The 8,275-nt window shown below is 38.6% G+C and overlaps 1 protein-coding gene across 1 annotated transcript in view; it reads left to right on the top strand.

The window, feature by feature from the left end:
- The first annotated feature begins 882 nt into the window (after positions 1 to 882).
- Positions 883 to 8,275, top strand: part of CSK (C-terminal Src kinase) — a 2,395,116-nt gene continuing 2,387,723 nt past the window's right edge. Inside the window, exon 1 of the mRNA XM_044077191.1 lies at positions 883 to 2,222. The gene's annotated coding sequence lies outside the window, so the exon portion shown is untranslated. The remainder of the gene's footprint in view (positions 2,223 to 8,275) is intronic.

The raw sequence follows: 8,275 nt of genomic DNA, 5'->3' as shown, positions 1-8,275 counted from the left end.
CTCGTGCATACATGATATGAAAATATTAAATGTACACAAAAGGTTAATACAGTATCACCCAGGAAAGCTGTTCTTAGTAAAAGGTCCTGCCAATGATACTGAGGAAGAGTCGGCTGTGACACCTGCACAAAAAAAGAGTCCGTATGGACATTAATCGGGACAGTGAACCATCGCATTCCGACTCTGACAGAGAACTATAATGCTACATGGTAAAAAGCCTGATGTCATGTGTTTTGACGGTTTAGTTTCTTTGCTGATTATAGTATATATTATTAGTGCAATAAAACTTGTCAATTACAGAGGTTGGTAAACAGTTTACTGTTATATTTACTGTGATATTACAATGTCAGTGCACTTTTTCTTCGGTTGTACATTCGGAGGGAATGCATATTCATGATGACATATCAGAGGGGTGGGTTTTGGGCGGGGCTTGCTACTGCACATCTGGTGAGGCCCTCCAGGAGCGGCCTTAGGTTAACTGGTGTCCTAGGTAAAAGGGTTACATGGCACCCTCCACCACACCACTTGGTGCCCCATCCTGGTCTACCTACAGCAAATAAATACTAGAAAAGCGCTCCTGTTGGAGCGGTGCCCTAGGCAGCTGCCTAGTTGGCCTATGCCTAAGGCCAGCTATGAGGCCCTCAACTACAATATCGCCAAAATGTCTATGCAACCACCACACCTAAATTTTTCCTCCCCTTCCCCAATCCCTCCTGTTTTTCCTTCCCCTTCCTCACTTTCTTCTTTCCCTACTTCTTCCTATGTATTATAACAACATTCTACTATCCTCTACCTTGCTCCTCCTACTCATGCTCACTCATCTCTTTTTTCTTCCTTTCCCTGCTTTACCTCTCCGTCTTACTCTCTACTAACTCAACTCTCCTGCTTGCCCACCCTGCTTTAACCCAATCCTCCACTACCCCTTTATCTTATTTGAATTATTTTCCTCACTAACATCTCTTCTCTGTCTATAATATGTTTCCATACATCCTCCAAAATATTTTCCAAAACATTGATACCGCGTTCCGATCTGATCTTCTGTACTTTGAATATCTTCCCTTGTTCTATTTGCCCTATGAAGCCCCTTTGTGTTTGTTTTATTACTCATCTGGAGTACTTCTTTGACTTCGGTTTCGCAAATGTTTAACTTTTACTATTTGTTACTGTGCTGTCTACCTATTGAATTACTTACTGTTTAACTGCAGTTTAATGTTAACTCTAGAGCTTTTCTCCCGGCCTCCGCTGAAAAAGGACGCATGGTGAGATGGACATACCCGCTTAAATAATCTTTCTGTCCCATTAATAAATAAAACGGCAAAAATGGTTGCACAAGCAGGAATTGACATCAGCAACGCTCCTCGCTTATCTTTACAAGTCATGCCCTAGCACGATGAATAGGACACTAATCTCCACAATTAGTTTTCTTCGTTTTATTTTTATTTATTTTACATTTGTTCACCGGGCTAGTCTAACTGGATATATGTCCATTTTCAGTAGAGGCCGTTTCTCCAACAAATGACCCCTATATCCCACAAAAAAAAAACAAATACATTTCTACTACCGCTTCCCCCTCACTGTCCCCACCACATTCATTACATGCGCACGCGTAGTTCCTTCGAGGGATGTGTCTCGGACAATTTCCTCTTTCAGGCCCGATGCATACAAATCAAAGCATTCACAAGTAGGTAAATCATTATATGTAGGTATCACACATTTCCTTTACCCCTGAAGAAACCGCGACACACTTTATTAGTATATGACGGTAACAATTACGAACTGGTCCACAACCTAGTCTCAAGTCCCTTTCAATTTCTGGTGCGCATGCTTGTCGCTATAATTAAAAAAAAAATCTGCCTGATGTTTGGGGACGCCCCTTAAATGCAACGCGCGGTACTTTGTTGAATTGTTGCACGTTATTTGGGAAAACAGAGTCTGGGCCCCGGGACAGCTGTCTGTGATCAGTTATACCTGGTGGGCTGCACCAACTTGTCGCCGCCCTCTGTTATACCCTGTTTCTTTTCCCGTTTTGTACCTCCAGTGCTTCCTCATTGCGGCAGGTTTTGTTCTCGTACTGTTCTCGATACCAACTGACAGGGGAGCGCGAGATCTGTGTGTGTGGACTAAATACAATTCAAGAGGGGGACAATACCCTCAACAGTCAGGACTTGCGACCCCAAAAGGGAAGGAGGGTTGAAGCCAACAAGGACAGTCGCACCCTAGAGGTGAGTCATCTGATGCTCTTTAATGGTTACTTGTATTCGTAGAATCCCATAACCGATCTTTGGACACGGACGTTGTCTTTTCTCAGTACCAGATTTTTCAGTTGTTGTGATTCACCCTGTGTTAGAATAGTAGGACGTGCATGTATAAGAGACCTGGGTTCAGAAAGTTTTTAATGGTTGTACTGACTTTAGTATTTGATGTACACGCCTTTTTGTTTTTAATTTACTTGCTTTGGCTGCATGTTAAGAGAGTAGACCAATTCAGGAAGTATGCAAGTACACTAAAGTGATTGCGGCTTTTTATGCGCCTCTAAGCCTTGTGGAGTATAAGGTGGTTTTGTCCAACTGATTATGGGGACTTGTGAGGGCAAGGCCCTGGCATGAGTTGCCTGGGAAGGGGATGCAGTGACATCTAACACTGCGTGCACCTAGTGATCTATTGCAGACCCCATGTAAAGGAAAAATGTTAGTGTTTTTAGCAGAAACCTTGGGAAATGGTAAAACACGCTACACCAGGCTGGATTAAAAGTGTAAACAGGCAGTCTTGTTAGATGCAGTTTGTATGGTTTCTGTACCCCTTAGTTTGACAGTTGGGCTGTTTGTTTTATTTCATTTTTGTCCAGTTTTTAAGTAGGAAATTGTATCTGCCCAGATCACTTGTGTAAAATGTAGAATAGGTAGAAGAGTCCAGCTAAGCTTTTAAAATTTTAAAAATGTAGAATAGGTAAGCTTTTAAATTTTTAAAAATTAGTTGGAGTAGCACGCTAGATCCAAACCATGTGTCATGTTTGTAAGGTATGTGTGAGAAAAGAGAGCTGGAGGAGCTGTCTTGGAGTTGGTAGTTCAGAATTTTGGGAAAAGTGTGAATGACTGTATATTTCTGATTGAAGAAAGTGAATGTGGCATAGAATTGTGGAGTGATTAGACAGAAGAGGCACAGATGGAGAATAAGGGAGAGGGCAGAGTGAGTGTATGTGTGTGTGGTTTTCAAGGAATTGAGGTGATTAAAAGCATCTCCAGAATCACAAGTAGCAAAACAGGTCGTAAATTAAAAGCTAGATTTAAGAGCAGAAAAATGCAGATTGTCTTCAAACTATCTGAGGAAGTAAAGGATTTTTTTTTTTGTCATACAAAGTATTAAATATGATGGGATACTGGGAGTGGAGAACATTGATGACTTTAAAGAATGCATGAGACTGACTGATAAAAGGCAAGTCATATAAGGAGCTCTGTGTTTCTGGTAGGTTGCTGAGCATTAAAATTTGTGAAACTGATTTGTGTTGGGATTCTAATTGTAAGTTTTTAAAAACAATTAAACATAAAATAATTAAAAATATCTTTTAATGTTTTTAGTGTTTAATTAAACATAATACTAAAGGGAATGGGATTTACTTGATGGCAGCTGGGTTGAGGTGGCTTGTATATCCATTATAGTGTGCATATTCTGGCCTGGATGGAGTTTAGTGTTGTTTTTTTGTAGCAAGATTCTACATATATACCACTAACCTATAGGTATATTTACCTGGGTGCACTTCCAAGTGCTGCTCCGTCTGTCCCAAGGAGAAGTGGTGGCCCCCAGCTGCTGCACGCTGGGCAAAACTGTTTAATCTTCCTATTCTTAACATCATCTATTTTCTTATAAAACCTTATGACTGTGTTATTTTCAGTGCTATTAAGTTTTAAGTGCATTAAAGACTGCATTTGTACACTTTTATATGTGTTTTGTGTTTATAGGAAAGGTAGTGTTAGCTACTTTGGATTGAGAAACAAGCTATTTGTGAAACTAAGATATTTGATGAATATTACTTTGCAAGTCATCAGTGAAACACACTACTTCAGATTTATTAGTGAAAAGAATGTCATCTTGCTTAGATTGTAGTGGTTGTCATACATACTGGTAAAATTAAAAGTTTTAATGCAAAAAAAATATTTTTTTTTATAAATCTTGTGAAATTTGGGCTATATAGACTGATATTTGGGGAATATACCTGAGGAATTACTGTCCAGGAGCTGTCCAGCAGTGAAAAGTCTGAACCAGTTGTTTGGTCTGAGGTACAGAAGTAGAGAAATTAAGGATGATGAATACTCTATTAAGACTGAATGATTTTTAGTGTTAAATGCTTTGTTGAGGTCCTTGATCATCATTAAGGTAGAAACAGTGTAATAGTAATAAGTAGTCATTGATGCTGTATGACAGTAATAAGGTATTGGGTTTCATGAGGTTGGTGATACAATTAATTTTATGTTTGTGCATGTATATACATATACAAAACCAAACCAAAAGGCAAAAAGGTCACACCGACAAACCATTCTGTAAGAAAAACCTAGCCAAGCTGTAGTCTTCACTGTGTAGTACCTTAAATCTCCTGTAGTGGTGCCCCATGGGGTTATATGGCCTGAGAAATGGCTACCACATCCAAGGAAGGCAGCAAGCTCACAAATCACCCACTCCTGACTCGGGGAGGTAGTGACAAAAAATAACAATAAAGGACTCTTAAGGCCCTGTAGTTGAAATGAGTACACTTTAAATATGCAAATGACCCCTTAAGCACATAGTATTTCAGCAATATGACTTCTGAATGCCTATGCCTTTTTGACTTGAGTCTTTATGGGTACATTTAGACCAATAAAGCCAAATCCCACTAGGTGCAGGCATGCGTGTTTGCTTTTTTTTGACCTTGTCAGTACAACATAAGTGGATTGTTGGGCTGCACTTTAGAAATACAGAGCTTGAAGTCAAGCCTGATGTACATAAACATTAGGGAACCTGTAAAATATACCAAGTAACATCTAAACCAAAGGGTAAAACAGTCAGACAGACTATTCGCTAAGAGGTGCAAAAAAGACAGCCAAGCTAAAGTCTTAGCTGTGTAATACCTTGTACATTAATTTATTTGTTTAGGTCAAACAGGCGAAATATCAACATTCTAAACATTGATATGTTAACATTGAAATGTTGACATGCTTCTAAAGCTCATGCTCTGAGGATCAAACTGTGAGCAGAAAAATAACAGATATTGTTTTTGTTGGGGGAGGCCCCCATCCTGCACCCCAGCACCCCCCCTCCTGCTTGTTATATTTACTATCTCTTGAGATCACACAGTCCCTAGTCTAAGAGCATGGTGTTCCCCCAGGGGTTGTTGATTTCAAACATCTGTCGGCCATCTGTTTTGTCACCCAAAGTATGTCAGCAAAACGGATATTGACATTAATGTTTTGCTGAAAAGTACGACTCCTATACGTTATTTATTTATATATATATATATATATATAATATATGTATATATCTATATTTTTCAGATTAAACTGCCACTATATGTTTGGGAGTGAAGTGCAGGAGAATTGTGAATCCATAGTTGATTTAATGCAGAGACTAGCAACTGTGATGTCATTTTAACATTGTCATTTTATTGAAATTAGACTAAAGTTGATTGGAAAAAAAAGTTCGTAGTTTTGCATTACTTATCCAGAACATGCTTGGGACAAGCCTACACATATGATTGCTCTTACTGTTCTTTGTTTTTTTGTGGGCTTTGTGGTTTATATCAGTGATCTAAGTATACAGTGGACATAAAGTTGTAGATTATTGGATATATCATTTTTCCACAAAAAAATTATCATTTTTGTAAAACTTGATGTTTTTCTTGCTTCTGCCTTGATACAACATGGGCATTTTTTTTCTTTTTTCTTTTCGGTACTGATTTTCTTTTTTTTTGCTTTATTTGCAAAGCTACTTATTTTTTAAACACCTCTTATTTTACATGTATACAAAAGTAATCAAACTGTATTAGCAAGTTAATATTAGTAAACAAATTTCACATTTATTGTTATATATTATGTAATCTAAGCAACATTGCATAAATTATTCAAATCCTTGTTTTTTTAAACAAGAAACATCTTTATTAAATCATTACTAACAACATTAAGCTATTATACATTTATATAAATGAAAACAAAGCTCACTGAACTCAATCCTAGTTGCAAGCATTTTACATCACAAACTATACTGACGGACTCCCAGTTGCTGTGTAGTCAGATGCCACAGCTGAGCAGTTCATTGTGTGTCATTTCTAAACATCCTGTAGGTACTGAACAGATGAGATGGAAAGGAGATGAGCACGTTTTTGTGTGTGGTAACTTTGTTGCATGATTTCTTGACTTCAAGAGTAGCAATTTAGACTTGTGCATGTCTTGCAAGTATTGTATTAAACATTGAAAAACAATTAGCCTTCATGGGGTGTGTGTGTGTGTGTGTGTGTGTGTGTGTGTGTGTGTGTGTGTGTGTGTGTGTGTGTGCATTTGTGTGTACACAAACACTCCTGACAATAAATGTATTTACTTTTCTAATGAAAGACTATATCGTATAAGATAATATACATGATTATATTATTTCAATGTGTATAGAGGTATTTTTTTTTCTGTGTGCATTATATAATTTATTCGTTGTATATTGTGTTCTTGTCTTCTCATCTTTTGTATACTGTTTGAGATAGTGTGGTGCCCTCCCCCAGGTATACACTGAACAGTTGTGTCATTTCAGATTTTCCTGATCTACAAATAAGAAATAGTTTTGTTTTATGACATGGGATAAGAGTGTTCATTTCTTATTTGCATTTGCAGGCACAGTATCCTTTTTCTTGGCATGGCATGGAATGGAACAGTAAGCAAGGTCTTTGACTTGGGAGTGTTACAGAAAGAAGTAATTTTCCATGTTCCAGATTGCCATTGTTTATTATTGGTTTTAACTCATTTTCTGGGACTTGCTGCCAGGCCCAGCTTCCTTGAGGCTAGCTCATTGACATGACAATGCAGTGCAATGAAAGTGCCTTTCTTGTACAGCAGAAGAAAGCTGGCAAATATTTCACAGGATACGTGTGTGTGCACATGTCCATGTGTGTACGTGATGTATACATATACATGGAAACTTTTTTCTTTAATGTGCATGTATCAGTAGGTTCATTTTTGCAAGGGACGAGTTGTCTTACACCTGCATGCCTTCTGCTCCTTCTAAATTCGTACTTAGAAGCCATACAACCATGGAGAAAAGAAGGCAAATAACCAGCATGTTAAACTGTTTCTCTGCAGTTATGCAACTTTAGGAAAATCCACATTATACTTTTAAAACCCATTCCTGTCATAGTTAATAAATTCAATTGTCGAGATTACAAGCCATAGCCATTTTCTACTTTTATGATTGTTTAATGAAATTTTGGTAATTGAGAGGATGCCTGAGGAATGGAGAAAGTGTTTGGTACCAATTTTTTAAGAATAAGGGTGATGTGCAGAGCTGTAGTAACTACAGAGGGATTAAATTGATCAGTCACAGCATGAAGTTATGGGAAAGAGCAGTGGAAGCTAGGTTAAGAAGGGACGAGAGCTGTAGTAACTACAGAGGGATTAAATTGATCAGTCACAGCATGAAGTTATGGGAAAGAGCAGTGGAAGCTACGTTAAGAAGGGACGCGATGATTAGTAATCAGCAGTATGGTTTCATGCCGGGTAAGAGCACTACAGATGTGATGTTTGCTTTGAGAGTGTTGATGGAGAAGTACAGAGAAGGTCAGAAGGAGTTGCATTGTGTTTTTTGTAGACTTAGAGAAAGCATATGACAGGGCGCCTAGAGAGGAGTTGTGGTATTGTATGAGGAAGTCGGGAGTGTCAGAGAAGTATGTAAAAGTGGTACAGGATATGTACGAGGGTAGTGTGACAGTGGTGAGGTCTGCGGTGGGAGTGACGAATGCGTTTAAGGTGGAGGTGGGATTACATCAAGGATCAGAACTGAGCCCTTTCGTATTTGCAATGGTGATGGACAGGTTGACAGACAAGATCAGACAGGAGTCCCTGTTGGCTATGATGTTTGCAGATGACATTGTGATCTGTAGTGAGAGTAGGGAACAGGTGGAGGAGACCCTGGAGATATGGAGATATGCTCTAGGGAGAAGAGGAATGAAGGTCAGCAGGACTAAGACAGAATATGTGTGTAAATGAGCAGGAGGATAGAGGAATGGTGAGGATGCAAGGAGTAAAGGTGGCGAAGGTGGATGAGTTTAAAT

This window comes from Protopterus annectens, chromosome 7.part0, assembly GCF_019279795.1.
Source record: "Protopterus annectens isolate FY-2018-M chromosome 7.part0, PAN1.0, whole genome shotgun sequence".
NCBI lineage: Eukaryota > Metazoa > Chordata > Ceratodontiformes > Protopteridae > Protopterus > Protopterus annectens.
Note: the sequence above shows the minus strand (reverse complement) of the source record. Positions and strands in the feature narration are given on the sequence as shown.